Source organism: Theropithecus gelada, chromosome 7b, assembly GCF_003255815.1.
Source record: "Theropithecus gelada isolate Dixy chromosome 7b, Tgel_1.0, whole genome shotgun sequence".
Taxonomy (NCBI): Eukaryota; Metazoa; Chordata; class Mammalia; order Primates; family Cercopithecidae; genus Theropithecus; species Theropithecus gelada.
The window spans coordinates 18,254,641-18,275,102 of record NC_037675.1 but is presented as its reverse complement, the minus strand read 5'-3'; the positions used below and the strand labels follow the sequence as shown (position 1 = coordinate 18,275,102).

General features: G+C 36.4%; 1 protein-coding gene across 10 annotated transcripts in view; it reads right to left on the bottom strand.

The window, feature by feature from the left end:
* The window catches only part of MEF2A (myocyte enhancer factor 2A), a 161,860-nt gene that overhangs the window by 105,164 nt on the left and 36,234 nt on the right, over positions 1–20,462 (bottom strand). Inside the window, exon 3 of one of the 10 annotated variants that reach the window (XM_025391641.1) lies at positions 19,905–20,073. The exons of the other annotated variants lie outside the window; for them this stretch is intronic. The gene's annotated coding sequence lies outside the window, so the exon portion shown is untranslated. The remainder of the gene's footprint in view (positions 1–19,904; positions 20,074–20,462) is intronic. 10 annotated transcript variants of the gene reach the window in all.

Below are 20,462 nucleotides of genomic sequence, written 5' to 3'. Positions count from 1 at the left end.
GCATCAGTTTTCAGAGCAGCTAGTCTCAGGCGCAATGCACCAGCCTTGCCCAGGAACCACAGATCCAGGCCTTTCCCAGGGTAAGTAGTCTGGTTGCCACTTGCCCAGCCCTACCACAGAAATCCTCATCTCACTGCTGCCAAAGAAGCACTGACTACAAACCCCAGCGACATAAAGAAACCCACCACTGCTCTCACAGCCTGGTTCTTTTCCTCCTTCCCCCTTCCATCCTCAACAGCCATGCCAGAGGTGTTATAATCTTTCAAGCTCCAAGTGCTGCCACCTCCTGTTTGCTCACACTTTGGAATGTAGTTCCAGTATACCTATCCTTTCACAATTTAAATTTCACACATGCCTTAAAATATAAAGCTTGTCTTTAGCCAGTATACACATATTTGCAACCATTTAGAAAAACTTATTTTACTTAACTTACAAGTGCTAACTTTGTATTTTAAAAACAATTTCAAACTTACTGAAAAGTTATAAGAACAGTATAGAGAATGCCTGCCTATTACCCTAGATTCACCAATTTTTCACATTTTTTCATTAACTTTCATTCTCTCTCTTCTCACTCTCATGGGTATGTTTATGTGTATATGCACTACACATCGATATAAAAATATATAAATAAATGTATTATTCTGAACTGCTTGTGGGTAAGTTGCATATATCACGCTCTTTTACACCTCAATATTTAAAGTGTAAATTTCCTGAGAAGAATATTCTCTAATATAAAGATAACCACAGCACAGTCATCAAATTCAATAAATATAACATTGCTGCAATACTTTAAAGTGCAGGCCATAATTGCAATTTTGTCACTTATCCCAATAACATTCTTTAGGGCATTTTTTACCCTTTTCAGTAACAGGATCAACTCAGGATCATATATTACATTTAGTTGTCAATCACTTTAGTCTCCTGTAATCTAGGGCAGTTTCTTGGCCTTTCTCTTTCGTGACACTGACATTTTCAAGAATATAAGCACAAAATATCCCTCAGTTTAGGATTGTTCCAGCCAAAATACTACACAAGTGATTCTCGATCCTTCTTAGGGTAACATATCCAGAGGCATTTGGTACCCATCTATCTTTCACTGATACTTATTTTGATCACTTGATTAAGGTGTCATCAGCTTTCTCTGCTATATAAAACCTCTTTTCCTCTTGCAAATAATCAGCAATCTGTGAGAAGACATGTTAAAACCATAAAAAGATCTTACTCTGCATCAAGCTGTCCCCTTGGATTTAGAACTGTTGGATGATTTTTGCCTGAACCAATCAATACGATGACAATTACAAAATAATTTTTCAATTCTACTACTCCTTCCACATTGATTAACTGTAAAGACAAGTCCTTTCCTCTCTTCCATTTTATTTAAATATTTATCTATTTATTATACATATAAATGTAAGTATTCCTCTTTTATTTAATGGCTATATACTATTGCTCTCCTCACCTATTTTGATATTCAAATGATCCCTGATTTGGCCAGTGAGACTTCCCTCAAGCTGGGTCCTGTGGTTTTTTTTTTTAAAAAAAAGCATTTCCTTACTTTCTGGTCCAACAAGATGTTCCAGACTGATCTGGTACCTTCCTGAGTCATCCCTAGAATCAGCCATTTATCCAAGTGTTTCTGGTTCCCTTCACTGGGAAATATTTAGAAATCAAGATCTGGGTGGTGCCACTGCGGCTTGGCCATTTCTGCGAAATATATAAATATACTATGAATACATCTTCATATTGATACCTCCAATTCTCACAAGATTCTTTTCTCTGCCTTTCCATTTCTATATTCCAGAACTTCCCTTCTCCCATCATTAAGAACCCTAGCTTGTACCAACATCAGTGCATTTGTTCATTTCCTTAATCCAGAGTTTCTTTGGTTATTTTATTTTATTTATGTATTTATTTATTGTATTTATTGTATTTATTTATTTATTTATTTATTTATTTATTTATTTTTTGAGACAGGTTCTCACTCTGTTCCCTAGGCTGGAGTGCAGTGGAGCAATCTTGGCTCACTGCAACCTCCACCTCCTGGGTTCAAGCAATTCTCCGCCTCAGCCTCCCGAGTTGCTGGGACCACAGTCGCATGCTACCACGCCCAGCAAATTTTTTTTATTTTTAGTAGAGTTGAGGTTTCACCATGTTGGCCAGGCTGGTCTCAAACTCCTGAGCTCAAGTGATCCACCCGCCTCAACCTCCCACAGTGCTTAGATTACAGGCGTGAGCCACATGTCCGGCCTGGAGTTTCTTAAAGGTGGCACTATTGACATTTTGGACCAGATATAATTCTTGATTTGGCGGGGAGGTGTTGGGAAGTCCTGTGTATTGTGCAATGTTTAGTAACATAACCTCACCACTATCCACTAGATGCCAGTAGCACCTCCCTCGAAGTCATGACCAATCCAGAATATCTCCAGACACTGCCAAATGTCCCCAAGGGGTGAAAACTGCCCCGATTGAGAAGCACTGCCTACAACACGTATACAATTGTTTCAGAATTGTCTCATTTATACCATTACAAAAACAACAAAAAAAAATCACTAAAAAAGAGCTCCAGATTTGTTTGCAGTTTTTTCCCCATAGACTAAGGGGATATAGTAAAAATCCATGTTCAAAATTTAGATGGATCAGTTCGTTTCCTCCCTTTGCCCCCCATTAAGACTGCTACTCACTGACAATACAGTTGGGTTAGTATCTGTTTGCATTTAGTTTTAGGATGTTTCTCCCTCGTCCTTTTCTAAAAAAATTTTTTAAATACGTAGAACGTTAACATGCGTCTCCAAGTCCAAACTATATTAAAATGTATAATCAAAGAATGGACACTTTCCCATACTTCCCCTTTGTAGGTAACCAATTTCAGTGCTTACTGATTTATCCTTACTGTGTTTCTTTTCTACAAATGTAAGAAGATACATGTGTGCTTTCTTATTTATCCATTTTACTTACACACGAGTAACACACTATACTTATGTTTCTGCAACTCTGCTTTTTTTCATTATCAGTTCACACTGACTTCATTTTTTTCTACTGAATTTCACTGTGAAGTCTAATATGTATTAATATGTTTTGTTAATACTATGAAAGCAGCCTTAAAATCTAAAGCTTCATATGGCTTTCTTTTATAAACTGAACAAAAAACTCAATTGTAAAAGGTTAAAAGAAGAGCAGGGATTCTAGTCCAAATTATTCACATTTCATAGGCAAAAGAAACTGAGATTAAGAATTAACAGTCTCAAAGTCACAAAGTTCAGTCCAAAATATACACATCACAAATATTAAGTATTGAACAAAATGCTAAACACTCAAGAAACAAATTTTTAAAAAATCTTTCTACCTTCAAGAGAGCCACATGAATAAATGTCAATATAGTGCCACATTCAGTGACAAAAAGGTACGTAATTTACTAATATAATAAAGGAGGGAGCAAGTAAGACTTTTGTTTGATTATTATTATTTGATTTCAAGTTTGTTAATGTTTCTTGGGATAGAGGGTACATGGTATGAAAGAACGGGACATCAAATTTGCATAAAACCACAAGGAGTTAGACTAGATTAAACACAGGGCATTTGTAAGAAAATGAAAAACAAACAAACAAACAAACAAACAAAACTACCGTACAGGTAGGTAGAGGTCAGATTCCAAGAGAGACAGAGTTTATTTTAAATGTGATGAGAAGCCATCATTAGTTGTATTCTGGCTTTGCTACTATGTGATCTTGGAAATGTCATTTGACTTCTCTATGTCTAACTGTAAAATAAGGAAGATAATAATAACATACATGTTATGTGGCTATTCTGAAGAATAAACACATTGATGTGTGTAAAACTAAGTGCCAAGCACATTTAAAGTACTCTACAAACAGTACCCAGTATTTCAGTTCTAACATTCCATGGTTCTAATACCTATAAAGCACTTCTAAAAATGAAATATGTAATATCATTTGAAGATTATAATCTCTGCTAAGCAAAGATTAATATGCTTTACAACTCAAGGGACATCACAGTAAGTGCAATGGATTTACTGACAGGATGCTTTGTTGTCTGTGGGGCTTCTGACTACAGAGAGAAACACTGATTTTCTGTGCTTTTTTAAAGTTCGTTTCATTAAATGTTTACATGTTATTTACAAATAAACACTGTTAGGTATCTAGGTAACAATTTATATTCCTTTGGGTTCGACTATGAGAATAAAAGATGAAACAGAAAATACACTAGAATCATTAGAAACAATTCAGAGCAAAGAAGCCTATGACCACTGCTTCTTCTCCCCAGAGGCATAAACACAATTTATGTCAACCACACACTGCTTAGAGACTATGCTAATAGTCATGGGCAATTTAACAAAAAAATTTAGAATGAAAGAGTAGAAGAAAATGAAAATAACCAAGAAAAGATGAAAGAGGGACTGTAGTTAACCAACCCTGGAATCACCCTACTGTACTTCTCATTATATGAGATGACAAAATCTTTCCTGTTTTGATTAGCCTCTCTGTTACTTGCAGCAGAAAGCATCCTGATACATACATACTGAAAATTTAAGAGCTGATTATAATCTGTTTCCAAAAGGACAAAGAGATTACAGATCATTCAAAAATGTTTTAGTAGGTCATTTTCATATCAAGTCATAAATATTCTTTCTCTGAACTGTCATTTCATCTTATAATTTCTATTCGAGCCATAAAAACTGTACTAATAACATATCTAAAGTTCTGAGACCAAAATCATCTAAATCAAAATGCCAAATGATACTGAAGGCTAGAAACAGAAAGCAAAGTTACCTTACAAGTAAATACAGACCATACCAAAAAAAAAAAAAAAACAAAAACCCACACATATGGCCTTAAAAATGAAACTTCTCATACAGTTCTGAAGTTGACTGTTTCTGATATCCTATAGGTAACTCAATATGGCAGTCTTTCTAAGAAAAAATGATGTGTGAGTTAAGTCCTCAAAAACTGCTGAACAGCAGCAGTGCTGGGTGACAGAAGATAGCATTCAAAGAAGAGCAAGCAATTCTTATAAGATACATAGATCACAATCACATGAAAAAAGACAAATTAATAAATGACTGGAACAAAGACAAGGCAGGAGACAGTGGAGGAGTAACGTGTTGATTTGGCTTCCTAAAATCAAAAGCACCTTATGAGACTGCTTCAAAATTCTCTCACATCCAGCCAACCAATCAAAACCCAATTATCTGTTTCAGACAGGTTCTGCTAGCATCAGGAGATAGGCTTTTTCTTACTGTAATAAGAAGCCCCATGGCCACAGCTCTCAGTGGTGTACCCATCGACCGAAAGAAAACCAAGTATAACATTACAGGTATTCAGTACCCAAAAGATGTCCCTTGTCATCAACTGTCAGTAAAAAGGTGGAAGGCACATGATAGGTGATATATATATTTTAGTACATACCTAAGATTAGATCTCTCTGTAAAGGGCTTACTGAAAACCGAGTATTCCAAAAGCCAGATCCCAAAGGAGCTACACTGTTAATACTATGCTTAATTGCCTCTCACTACTTTTTAGCAGGCAGCAGAAAGTACTGGTAAGGTAAGTCTGAACTCTGATGCTAAAAGAAGTCAATATTTAAGATGCATTATACTATGTCACCTCATTGACTTCATTTCTGTTTGTCTTCTCAAAACTAAGGAAGAAACAGAAGAAATTTAAAGGATGGAGTGAATACAGTAAGATTAAGATGCAGTCCTATACAAATGCTAACAATTAACTGACAAAAAAAAAAAACTAGTCAAGATATCAATATTGTAATTTTGTCTAATTTATTCACAGATATTATAAAATGGATACACATTTCCTTGAAAATATTTGCTCATTTTATCTTTTCTAACATTAATAAAGAAGTCTTTACTTTGTATACATGTAAAATACGTATTATTTATTTTTAAGTATTTCAATTTTCTCAGCTGTTTGTTCTCTAAGTTCAATCTATAAGTTTAAACATTGAGATCTAATTCTTTTTTTTTAAGAATGAGACTGACTGTGGTTTGACATATGAGAACCACTAAATCTAATTGTGTTCCCCAGCGAAATTTTCTTATTTTTAAGTCAACACAGTTTTTATTTTTAAGTAGTGTAACATAAAAGAGTCCATTTTCAATCCAAGTTCCACTAAATAGCTATTAGTGATCTTGACCAAGCCACTTACTTGCTCAGCCACAGTTTGTTCATTTTTAAAATGAGGCAAAAACCATACTTCACAGGCCATGTGAATGTTGATGTAAATAAGAAACTATATCAAATTATCTATGGTACAATGTGCAGTATACACAGGTCTTCCATAGAAGTTCAATACTAAATGGTTTCTCAGTCATTCTGTTTTGTTTGGCTGGTTGGTTCAAATTTCACAGAAGTGGCATATGGTAGTGGTTAACAGGACAGGTTCTGCAGCATGCCCGCCTAGATTCAAACCTCAGCTCCACCACTTACTACATGTGTTGCCTTGAGGAAGTTACTCAATTTCTCTAAGTTTCAGATGCCAAATCTTTAAAATACTGGACTAATGATAATGCTCATAAGCTTGTAAAGATTAAGAGATAACACACATAAAGTATTTGGCCTAGTAATCTGCACATGTGCTCAATAATGTTGGTCATTATTATTACCATTACCTAATATTAAAAACTGTAAAATAATGCAATAACCATTTCTTAATAAAGTGATAATCATAGTTAATATTAAAAACTGTAAATTAACAAGTACAAAAACACTCACAACACATGCACTCAAGTTGCTGTGAAGTCTCCATAAAAGACAAATACCAGAAATTCAGCTTATCAGCCTACTGCAAAGGCCTCAGCCGGAGCTACATCACTAGCCTAACTGGCTATGTCCAACCACATTCTCAGCTACCCAACTTAGATATCCCACAGGTATCTCAAAACCTGACATTTTCTTAAACCAAACACACCAAGCCAATTCCTTTTCTGTACCAGCCACTGTTCACCTTTAGCCTAAGCATTGCAACAACCCCCTAAGTGGTCTCAGCAGGCACTTTTATTTCCCTCCAATGCAACTTCCTCATTTCATTACAACAGACTTTTAACATGCCAATATAATCGTGTCACTTATCACTGTTCTTAAAAGCTCAAGCCTTTAACATGGCCTAGAAGGCCCTGCCTTATCCTGTCACTCCTCTACTCAAGGAACTCCTCATTCCATGCCACGCTTCCTCTTGCCCAGCAAGATTCTTGACACAGGCTGTTACGTACTTAGAAAGCTCTTAACTCCTTTCTGTTTCAGGGCCTTCACACATACTACCACCTTGCTTTCTCTCAGTAGGTCTTATCCCAAGCCCTTCTCCTCACTGACAGTCCTATCTATCCTTTGTGTCTCAGTATTACCATTATTTCCTCAATGAAATGTTCCCTAACATCCAAACTATGTTAGGATTTTTAATACACTTTCCTAACAAACTGTACTTCTCTCTTACGGCATTTACCTCAACTGTAATTACTTTCTTATACAATTAAATGTTCAATTTCTTTTCCCCCAACCAAACTGTAACCAAGGGAGAAGATTAAGTCTGTTGTATTTACTCCTATAACCTCAGCTGCTACCATAGTTGCTTAACGAATGAAAGCAAAAGTCAAAGTATGAGATTTCACAAGCTCAGGCTGTTGGACATTCTCTAAGAACCAATTTTTTGGAGTTATAAGTTATTCTTGGGCTTGGCGCGGTGACTCATGCTTGTAATCCTAGCACTTTGGGAGAGTAAGCTGAGAGATCACTTGAGCTCAGAAGTTCAAGACCAGCCTGGGCAACATAGTGAGACCTCATCTCTAAAAAAAAAAAGAAGTTATTCTTCACTGAACTGCAGAAGGGAAGGTAACTTAGTATTTATTAAATATCTTCTACATTTATCAGTAGCTGTGTTAGACCTTAATATATATTATTTCATGTAACAGTAAGAATAACCCTGTGAGGTAGATGGCATCTGTTCCACCTCCTGAATGAAGCAACTACGAGTCAAAACAATTAGTACTCACCCTAAGTCACACAAGGAGGCAGAGTTGAAATTTTGGTGCTAATATCATGTCTTTTTCCATAACAGTACATTATCACCACCGGGAACTATTTAAATAGTGGTCAAAAATGTCACTGATGTGATAAAACCTTCAAGGAGCCATCTAACTCCAATTTCATGAGTTTATGGTACTTTTCAGTAGCAGAATATTAAAACAATTTCTACTAAGTTGTGTATGGCTGCACAAGGGAAACTAGAGCATGTGGAAGGACCATTACATTGCAATAGTTACCTTTAAAAGGCAATTTATCTGATGCTACAATAGGCTGTCAAAATACAAATGCCTTGAGCAGTTATCAGCTAACTTAAGAGTTCTGACCTCCTCAAAGGTCTCCATTTCCCAATCCCTCCTGCTCTGCATATCAACACCGATAACCTTTCCCTGCCTTCCACTGATACACTGTAGTTTCAAGCATTTGCAAAGGAACTTGAGCTTCTTACTTCCCTCTACTACTCCTGCTTCAAGGTACCTTTAAAAAATGGTACCTTGAAAGAAATGACTCCTCTCAATCTCAATTATTAAAGACTTAGAGGAATCACAATTGCTAGATTACCCACAGGGATGACCCTAGGAGGGGTGGCTGGGGGGACTGTTAAAGTGTGTATAGTTTAGACTGAGGTTCTCTCAGTTCCTACTGCCGTTTACTATTGTTGCATAAAACAATAACTAGATAGTTCAATAAATGGATCAATAAAACTCACTGATTTAATGCAGTGGTTCTCAACTTAAAAGGATACCGGATTCAAATGAGGAACTAAAACATATACTCTGCATGCACAAACTTGCCCTAGACCCACAATAAAACTATCAAATCATAATTGAGACTAATATCCAAGCAAGAGTACTTTTTAAAAGCTCCACAGATTATGATGATGTACATCTTTAGTTCACAGCCTCTGTTTTATTCTATTACAACATTAAACTCCTTATTCAAACACTGATTGGCTATGTACACGAGTGAAGTAGCAAAATCATACAAATGAATCAATTCCTGACTGTATTATATCTACCCACTGCAATTTATACACACATTTATGTCCTTCATTTCCATAGAAAAGTATCTCTCCCGTTTCCTTGAATTACATGGTTTTCTTGGACTTTTCCTTTTTTTTTCTCACTTGCTAAAGAAGAATACAAGAAGAATTTTATATTCTTCACATTTCTGAAGGAAAAATAGTTTCAACACACCAAAGTAGGGAGAACATACATTCTGGTTTACCTGAGACAGGTAAATCCCAGTTTATGTCTATTATGCAGGTATAATTATTAAGTAAGACCCTTTACTGTCTAAAGTATCCAGGTTAGATAGCAGTAGTTTATTAGAAGCATACCACTGTTTTCTTTTTCTTATTTTTTAGAGACAGAATTTCCACTCAGTTACCCAGATTGGAACGCAATCGTAGCTCAACCTCCCAGGTTCAAGGAACCCTCTCATCTCAGCTCCTCTCCCCTGCCCCTGACTCTAATTTTTAAAAAAATTTTTTGAAGAAACGGGGTCTCACTGTGTTATTCAGGGTGGTGTCTTCAATTCTATATGATTTTTAAGTTGAATTTAAATATGGTATTTGAATGGTATTCATATACCATGAAACTTACCTTTTTAAAGTGTATAATTCAGTGTTGTTTGTTTTTGGAGAAGACTCTCGCTCTGTCGCCTAGGCTGGAGTGCATCAGCACGATCTCGGCTCACTGCAAGCTCCGCCTCCCAGAGTCACGCCATTCTCCTGCCGCAGCCTCCCGAGTAGCTGGGACTACAGGCACGCACCACCACGCCCGGCTAATTTTTTTTTGTATTCTTTAGTAGAGACAGGGTTTCACCCTGTTAGCCAGGATGGTCTGATCTCCTGACCTCGTGATCCACCCACCTCAGCCTCCCAAAGTGCTGGAATTACAGGCGTGAGCCACAGCGCCCGGCCCAGTGTTTTTTTTTTAAACCGTATTCACAAAGCAGTGCAACTATTACCACTATCTAATTATAGAACATTTTTATCATCCCAAAAATAAATTTGATATTCATTAGCAGGTATTCCCCATTCCTTCCTCTCCCTAGTCCCCAGCAAATACTAATCTACTTTCTGTCTCTATGTAATTTGCCTATTCTAGAAATATAAAATTATACAATCTGTAGCTTTTTGTGTCTGGCTTCTCTCACTTAACATGATGTTTTCAAGGTTCATCTGGGTTATAACATTAATCAGTACTTCATCCTTTTTTGGCTGAATAATATTGTACTGTATGGATACACCATATTTCATTTACCCATTCAACAGGTGATGGGCATTTGAGTTGATTCCACTTTGACTATTATGAATAATGCTGCTATGAATAATGGTGCACAAGTTTTTGTGCAGACATATACTTTAAATTCTCCCAGATATATTGCCAGGAGCAGAACTGCTGGGTCATATGTTAACAATATTTAACTTTTGGAGGAACTGCCAGACTACCCTCTAAGGAGTCTGAAGTATTTCGCATTCCCACCAGCAAAGCATGAGGATACCAATTTCTCCACATTCTCTCCAATACTTGTTATTTTCTGTCCTTTTTTATTATGCCATCATGGTGGATGTGAAGTGGTATCCTGTTGTGGTTTTAACTCTGCACTTCCATAACAATTAATAACATTAAGCATCTTTTCATGTGCCTATTGGTCATTTACTTATCTTCTTCAGAGAAAATCCTTTTTGAAGTTGGGTTACTGTCTTTTCATTGCTGGGATGTAAGAGTTCTTATATTCTGGATACTAACGCTTACAAACATGTGATCTGTAAAAACCTTCTCCCACTCATCAAGTTTTTTTTGTTTTATTTTGTTTTGTTTTTGAGGCAGAGTCTCGTTCTGTCACCCAGGCTGGAGTGCAGTGGCACATTCTCAGCTCACTGCAACCTCCACCTCCCAGGTTCAAATGATGCTCCTGCCTCAGCCCCCTGAGTAGCTGGGATTACAAGTGCCTGCCACCACGCCTGGCTAATTTCTATATTTTTAGTAGGGATGGGGTTTCACCATGTTGACCAGGTTGGTCTCGAACTCCTGACCTCAAATGATCCGCCCACCTCGGCCTCCCAAAGTGCTGGGATTATAGGCATGAGCCAACACACCTGGCCTCATTTTTCTTGATAGTGTCCCTAGAAGCAAAATGTTTTTAATTTCGCTGAAGTCCAATTTACCTATTTCCTCTTTGGTTTTATCTAAGAAATCATCGCCAAATACAGGATCATGAAGACTTAGCCTACATAGTTTTAGCTCTTACATTAAATATTTGATCCACTTTGAGCCAATTCTTGTATATGGTGTTAGGGGTATGAACACCATTTGTTAAAAAGGCTATTTCCCTCCATTGAACTGTCTTGGCATCATTGTAAAAAAAGAAAATTTTTTTTAATTAAAAAAAGAATCAATTGGCCATAAATGCAAGGGTTTATTTCTAGACTTTTAACTCTGTTCCATTGATTTGTTTATCCTTATGCCAGTAACATACTGTCTAGGTTACAGTAGCTTTGTAGTAAATTCTCAAATTCAAAAGTGGGAGGCCTCCAACTTTATTCTTTTTAAAGATTGTTTTGGCTATTCTAGGTATCTTCAATTTCTGTATGAATTTGAGGATCAGTTTGTCAATTTCTGGCGGCGGGAGAAGACCAGCTGGACTTTGATAGGAATTGTGTTAAATATGCTGATTTGGGATGACTGCAATCTTAACAAGATTAAACCTGCCAATCAATAAAGATGGTACATCTTTGCATTTATTTAGGTCTTCTTTAATTTCTGTCAATGATGCTTTCTAGCTTTCAGTGTACAGGTGCTCTGTGTCTTTTGTGAAATTTATTCCTAAGAACTGTATTATTTTGATAATACTATAATTTTTATAATTTCATTTTTGGATTGTTCACTGCCAGTGTTCTATACGATTATTGATTTCAAACACTTTCAGTAATATAAAAGAAGGTTAATTAAAAATCTTTACTGTATTTAAATACGATACCCTGGGTCCTCTAAACAGTATCTACTAGAAGGAAAAAAATTGATCTAAATAAGTAAGAAACCCAAGTGGCTGTCCACTTTGCTAAAAGATTATGAAAAACCAGAATCAAGAAATGCCAGATAACTTTAACACCAATTTTAATATGAGACAATGCAACTACATTCCACACACAAAAATGATGCCATATATTTTCTTATAAAATACATAAATAAAAAACCCACTCATACTGTATACTCTCTTTGTCAAGCTTGAGGTGAATTATCCTATAATTTGTAACACAATGGCAAACTCTTTACCCTTATGGAATTATCTTCTAATTACTTTTAATATAAGAAAACTTTTCTTTGTTCCCACTAAACTAATATGTTTTAATTAATGTTTACAATTAAATCCAGGCAAAATTTCAAATTCTAAATTAACCTGAGACTATCATAAGCTATTATTTTATGGAAAATGACTAAGGTATTCCATTTGAGCCTGAATTGTACATGCTATATTATCATATGTTTTTAAAATACAACATTATGTTATATGAACACAATCACAGCTATAAAGAAATGATTCGATAAAAACATAAACTGTACTTTGAATATAAAGCTCATAGACTTAATGGTCATTACTTGAAAGTGCAGTTTGGCTTTACGTAACTTTCATAAAGCCAGAACATACCCTACAAATACACTAATTTTATGAAGTTCTGAATTCAATTAGGTTATTATACATATTTAGGTAAAATTCAAAAATACTAACATCTGATTCAAGAAATAAGATCAATAAAAGTACAAAAATTCGGACAGCATTGAGAAAAATAATCTCATACTAACAAGAAGAGAGCAAGAAATCACTATGACCCAAAGCCATCATGAACAATGTTGTGCCACACACATGGGCCTGGGGCCAAGAGTGAGCAGGTGGGGTCTGAAAGCCAACTTGTCTTCCACTTTCTAACACCCTAACCCTAGCAGAAGCCACTATTTACTTAAAATCAGAGGGGCCTTTTCCAACTTTGCAACGACTAGCTGTGGTCTAGCTATGATACCTGTAAACTATCTACTTGTTCAAAAAGTTAAGACAACTGAAATACTGAATATTGGTACCTTTGCCTAAAATCAAAACAACAAAATAGCACTTTTTCTTTTTTTTGAGATGGAGTTTCACTCTTATTGCCCAGGCTGGATTCCAATGGTATAATCTCAACTCACTGCAACTTTCACATCCCAGGTTCAAGTGATTCTCCTGCCTCAGCCTCCCAAGTAGTGGGGATTACAGGCACCTGCCACCACACCCAGCTAACTTTTTGTATTTTTAGTAGAGACGGGTTTCACCATGTTGGCCAGGCTAGGTCTCGAACTCCTGACCTCAGGTGATCCGCCCACCTCGGCCTCCCCAAGTGCTGACATTACAGGCGTGAGCCACCACGCTCGCCCAAAACATCACTTTTTATCATGTGTTTATCTATTATGTTTTAGGTAAAATGGTCAATACACCAAAATAAAAACAGGATAGGAGGAGGGGAGAAATCACCTAAAAACCCAAAACATGGTTTAAAAGATGGCATCTTTCTATTTTAATTTGGCTTTCTCTGATTAATAACAAGTTACATAGTTTTGTACACTTCCACACAGTGTTTTTAGATTAGAGACATCAGAGCTGAATGGGGGAAAAACAAAAGCAGCTTAGGGGTAAATTGTTCACAGCCTATTCCTATTAGACTCTATTCCTATTAGTGAAATATGCAACATGTTTTACACAATGAATAGCAAATACAGTGCAAGTACCTTACATTCACAGTGAAATTAACTAAATTTGATTAAAACTGGAAGCAATTTTTTTTTGTAATGTCAATAATCACTCCCTTCACTTAACTGCAGAAGTTGTTCAGAGTTTTTTTAAGTTGGGCCTCCTTAAACAGGACATACGATTATTTTAAAACTATGTAAACTGTTAGTTGATCATGGTAAATCATCCAAACTACTAACTTCAAAATTTTTATCTGGATGACCAGTCTATAAAATATCAAATATCAATGAATTATAATTTGATTTTCAGTGATTCATGTCTTTTACTACCTCAATTCATTTCTACAAAGCACAGCAAGACTATCGCTCAAAACTCCTACGGGAGATTATAAGAATTGAAGATATAATCACAGGGCACCCTGAACTCCTTAGAGATAAGCATAATATTATGAAAATCATTAGAAAGGAGACTTTGTAAACTGTCCCTGTTAAGAGGAGAGCCCCTCCATCCATGGTCTTTCATTCTCAGATTAATTACACCTACATAAAGAACAATGTCCTGTCTTCACATGGGACACAAAAGAGAAATAAAGGATACAGCAAGACAAGGCATAGAAATGAAAATGAGATTCTAATCCTCTACCACCAACAACTCACTCTCAAAATTAATGCCCCCTCATTTGTAAAATGCAGATACTTATGCCTATCTCAAATACTTCTCAGGATGTCATAACTACTGGAAAAAAAAAGTTTTACAAATAATTAAATCATACAAAAAGATGAATTATCATTACTAGAAATAATCTCGGTTCTCTACATTATGATTCAAATATCAAATACATTAAAACGTTTTAACCTCATATCATCTGAATCAAACCTGTGTATAAATGCTGCTCTAGGTCTAACCTTATCTGTATTTATTCAGTAAAATATGATTTTGAGTATACATCAGAGATGTAAAAATACATAAAACAAAAATTCACAATTCAAGGACTGAGTACAAACTCAAGTTACAATTCAGATCTAAGAGAATATGATAAGCACTCCTGAAATCACCCACTATTCAACAATCATTAAATCCCTCCTCCACCACACCTAGGAGTCAACTATTTTCCTGATTATTGTGGTAGCAACTCTCTTCTGGTTTTTTTTGTTGTTACTCATTTTCTGTTTCATGGCATAAGCACAGATCCCTAAACATCACGGCTTATTTTACCTGTTTTGTTTTTGCATATTTTGTTTTTATTTTATATCAGTGGAATCACACATAATGTGTGATTTCTGGCTTCATTTGAGAAACATTTTGTGATATTTATCTGTAGCTGTAGTTCTTCCATTTTTACAGCTGTAAAGTACTCCATTGTATGAATGTATCATGATTTTATTTATGTAGCCAACTATGATGAACATCATATTGAGTGTAAGGCTATTACAAACAGCTACCAATGTTCTTTAATACATCTCTCCACATACATGTACATGTATTACTCAAGTGTATACCCATGAAAAGAAATTAACGGGTCACAGGGTATGTAAATGTCAAGATGTTTCTTAAAGTGGCTGAGTTCCCATAATCTAACACCCTCTCAAAAACTTGTACTATAAATTCCTTTTTAAAATTTCAGCCATTCTAGTGGGCATATGATGGAGTCTCTTTGTAGTTGTAATTCACATTTCCCAGGTTATTAATAAGGTTAAGTACTTTTTTCCCCACGTTTCTTAAATATCTGAATTTCTTTTGTGAAGTATTTTTCATGTCTCTTGCCCATTTTTCTATTGCATTGTCTCTGTCACAATGATTTGTAGAAGTGCTTTGAATATTCTGATACATGTCTTTTGTCTGTTAAAGGTACTGCAAATATCTTCTCAGCTCTGGCTTGCTTCCCTTTTCTTAATGGTGACTTTGCAGGAACAAAATTTCTTAATTTTAAGGTAGTCAAAATTATCAATTTTTTAATATTTGCCGTTTTTATTTTTTTTAAGAAATATTTTCCAAGCCAAAGAGCATGAACCTGTTCATCTATATTAGCGTCCACAAGTTTCAGTTTTGTCTTTCATGTTGAAATATACAAATCATCCTTAAACTGATTTTTGCATATGGTATGGAACATAAGTCATTTCTTTCCATATAGATTATCGCTTGTTCCAGGATGACTTATTGAATAATTCTTTCCCTACTACTCTAAAGTGTGCGTTTTGTCATAAAGCAAGTGTCCGTGTACATGTGAACCCTTTTCCAGGCATTTAATTTATTTTGTTTTTATACTTGTGGCTTTATTTCATGAAATTAATGACTGTAGATTTATATAAGTTTTTAGTAGAGAAAGTTCTTCCACTATGATCTTCTTTCAAGACTACTTTAGGCTATTCTTGGGTCACAAAATTTCCTTTAAAACCCAACACAGGCCGTGATCTCTGCTCACTACAACCTCTGCCTCCCAGGCTCAAGTGATCCTCCCAACTCAGCCTGCTGGGTGGCTGCGACTACAGGCTGTGTGCCACAGTGCCTGGCTAATTTTGTATTTTTTGTAGAGACAAGGTTTTGCCGTGTTGCCCAAGCTGGTCTCAAACTTCTAGGCTCAGGCGATCCACCCATCTTTGGCCTCCCAAGATGTTGGCATTACAGACATGAGCCACTGCACCCAGCCCTTTTTTTTTTTTTTTTAAACCTGCGAGAATCTAAAAAGTACTGTAAAGCTCCTTAGGCCCTGAGCCAATAATCCTACAAAAAAAGCATACCAATTTACTTGTTCATGCTTTATGTACAAGGTTTACCTTTCAGGCATAAAGAAGAATGTAATGTCTGTAAATGTACTGAACAAATCTAAGCTTTCAACACTGTTGGTAGCTTGGATGTTCACCTTGCACAATACAGTTCAACTTTGGAAGTTGTGATAGGCAGAATAATTACACAGGAAAGATAATCACATCCTAAATTGCCAGAACCTGTGAATATGTTACATTACATGGAAAACGAGAATTAAGGTTGCAGATGGAATTAAAGTTGGTAATCATTTGTCCTTAAAATAGGTAAATTAATTTGGATTATCTGGGTTGGCTCAAAGTGAACACATCTTTAAAAGTGGAACAGAGGCAGGACACAGCGGCTCACACCTATAATCCCAGCACTTTGGGAGACCAAGGCAGCCAGATCACTTGACGCCAGGAGTTCGAGACCAGCCTGGCCAACATGGCAAAACCTCGTCTCTACTAAATAAACCAAAAAAAAAAAAAAGCTGGGTGTGGTGATGCGTGACTGTAGTCCCAGCTACTTGGAGGATGAGGCACGAGAACAGCTTGAACCTGGGAGGTGGAGGTTGCAGTGAGCAGAGATTGCACCACTGTACTCTAGGATAGGTGACAGAACAAGATTCTGTCTCAAAAACAAACAAACAAACAAAAACAAAATAGCAGAACACAAAAACAGACAAATAACAAAATTTTTGGAATATTGATTGGGATTACTTTGAATTGAGAATAATCCTCAGAAGAGCATGGAGTATAGCCCTCAAAAGCATATAACCTTAACAGGCAGTAAATTAACCCCACAATAAAGGCTTCTCTGGACCAACACTGACAAGCTTAAACAAAAAGATTCAGCTGATACCAATTTATATATGTACAAAAAGTCCAACACTATATAGAAGATACAAACAACAACAACAACAACAAAAACCCTTCACCCAACAATGTCAAATCACAATGTCCAGCATCCAAACATTACAGGGAATGAGAAGAGGCAAAAAAATGTGGCCCATGTAATAAAAGTCAATCAATATGAAGAGATCCAAAAATGATAAAGTTAATGGAATTGACAAGGGCATTAAAAAATGATTATAAATAAACCTACTATGCTACAGAAGGGAAAGAAAAATAAGAACATGAGAAGAATAATGAAGAAATAAAACTTCCAGAGATGAAAAATGATTTTCAGAAATTAAAAACACCCTGGATGGGATTATTCATTGCGGAAGAAAAGATCAGTGCACTTGAAGGCACTATTAACCAACCAATAAAGCACAGAAAGAAAAAAATGAAAAACAAAAGCAGTATCAGTGCCAAGAGAGACAATATTTCAAACATATAACTAAAATTACACGGGAAACAAAAGCAAAAACATTTGAAGAAATAGTGGCCAACATTTCCAAATTTGGTTTTAAACAATAAACTAAAAAATCTAGGCAGCATTATTGCAAAGAAAACCATACAAGGCCCATCATAATCAAATGACTAAAGCCCAGTAATAAAGTCTTAAGAGTAGCCAAAGAAAATAGAAAACTTACATACAGGGAACAAAAGGTAAGAACAGCAGACTTTTTGTCAGAAACTATGCAAACTATTTCACAAACTATTTCACAAAATTTAACAGTGACAAAGACCTAATTCATCAAGAAAACGTAAAAACCCTTATTACGCATGCACCTAATAATAACAGAGCCTCCAAACACATGAACCAGTAAAAGGAAAAATAAATCCACAATTAAAGTTGAATATTTGAACACTCCTCTCTCAGAAATTATTGAAACAAATAGAAAATCAAAAGGGACACAGAAGTCTTAAAGAACACTATCAACCAATTTGACCTAGTTAATTAACATCTTTAGAAAACTCCACTCAGCACATTCTTCTTAAGTACACACAAAACATTTACTAACACTGGCTGGGCATGGTGGCTCACACCTGTAATCCCAGCACTTTGGGAGGCCAAAGCAGACAGATCACTTGAGGTCAGCAGTTCGAGACCAGCCTGGTCAACATGGCAAAACCTCGTCTCTACCAAAAACACACACACACACACACACACACAAATTAGCCAGGTGTGATGGCCGCATGCCTGCAGTCCCAGCTAATCAGGAGGCTGAGGTTGGAGGACTGCTTGTACCCAGGAGGTGGAGGTTGTAGTGAGCCAAGATCGCGCCACTGCACTCCAGTCTCGGTAACAGAGTAAGACTGTCTTTAAAAAAAAAAAAAAAAAAAAATTTACTAACACAGACCACCACAACTGTGCCTTATGATAAATCTCAACAAGTTGACAAGAACTTACATCACACAAAGGATGTTCTTGGACTACAGTAGAATTAAATTAGAGACCTGTAAGAGAAAGAAATCTGGAAAATTAACAAAATATTTGAAAATCACATGGGTCAAGGAAAAAAAATCACAGTGGAAATTTTAAAACACTCTGAACTCCATGTAAATGAACACACAACATTACTAACTTTGTTGGATGCAAAACAAAGGAAAATTAAAAGATTAAATACTCTTTTAGAAAAAGAAGGAAGTTTCCAAATATCAGGAACAAAAAAGGGGATAGCACTACAGATTCTTCAAATGTAAAAGAACAGGGATCCTAAAACACAACTTCGTGCCAATAAATTAGACAACTTACATAAAATAGACAAATTCTTTGAAAAAGAAACAACTAAAGCTTATTTAACAAGAATTAACATAAATCCATGAGTTAAAGAAACTGAATTCATAGTTTTGTTACACTAGGTAGCTAGTCAGACATGAGCAGGGCAGGAGAAGCTACACACACACACACACACCCCACACACACACACCACACACACACACACACACACACCCCTCCCCCCCCCCACTATCACCAGCTGATGGTCAGGCAGTTGTTAAACTGTCTCTCTAAAATGATAATTGGTCGCGGTCCACGCCAGTGAAAGGCAGTCTCCCAACAGATAAAAAACACCTGAAGCCGGTGATCAGCAACTTCCCTATAACATCTCAGGAGTTGGACGAGTGGGCTCCAGCATGCAAATTAAGAGGCAAAATGGTGGCGTTTAACTGGTGTATGACCTCCTAGGACACTGGACTGGTAAGGGAAGAATACTTCAAGGAAACATGCATACGACTTCAGTAAACACACTGCACAGGCTCCCCTCCCAAGCGCTAGGCCACTGTGAATGCAGACGGCCCACCCCAAGGGAAAAATCAGGGCAGAAGGGACACAAGACTCCAGAAGTATGCCAACATATAAAACCCTGAGTCAAAAGTCAAACCACGCACTGATCTCTCAAGTTGCCCACTTGGCCCTCTTCCAGGTGTTCTTTACTTCCTTTCATTTCTGTTCTAAAGCTTTTTAATAAACTTTCACTCCTGCTCTAAAACTTGCCTCGGTCTCTCCTTCTGCCTTATGCCCCTCAGTTGAATTCTTTCTTCTGAGAAGGCAAGAACTGAGGTTGCTGCAGACCCATGCAGATTCACCACCGGTAACAGTTTAAAACCTTCCCACAAAGAACCTCCAGGTCCAGAGGTCTTCATTGGTGAATTCTACCAAACACCTAAAGAAATAACATCAATTCTATGCAAATTCTTCAAGAACAAGAAATTTTAACTCATTCTATGAGACCAGCATTACCCTGACACACACACACACACACACACACACACACACACACAAGCAAGCAAAAACTACAATCCAATGCCTTCTAGGAATGTAGACTTTTTAAAAGAGTCAATGCAATTTTAGCAAGTGAATCCAGCAATATACAAGAAGTGTAACACATCATGACCAAGTGATAATTATCCTAAGAATACATGAATGGTTGGTTAAATATTTAAAATCAATCAATATAACTGACCATGTGCACAGACAAACAGGAGGAGAGGTAGGTGACCATGTCAATAGATGCAGAAAAAACATTTCACCAAAATTCAACACCTATTCATG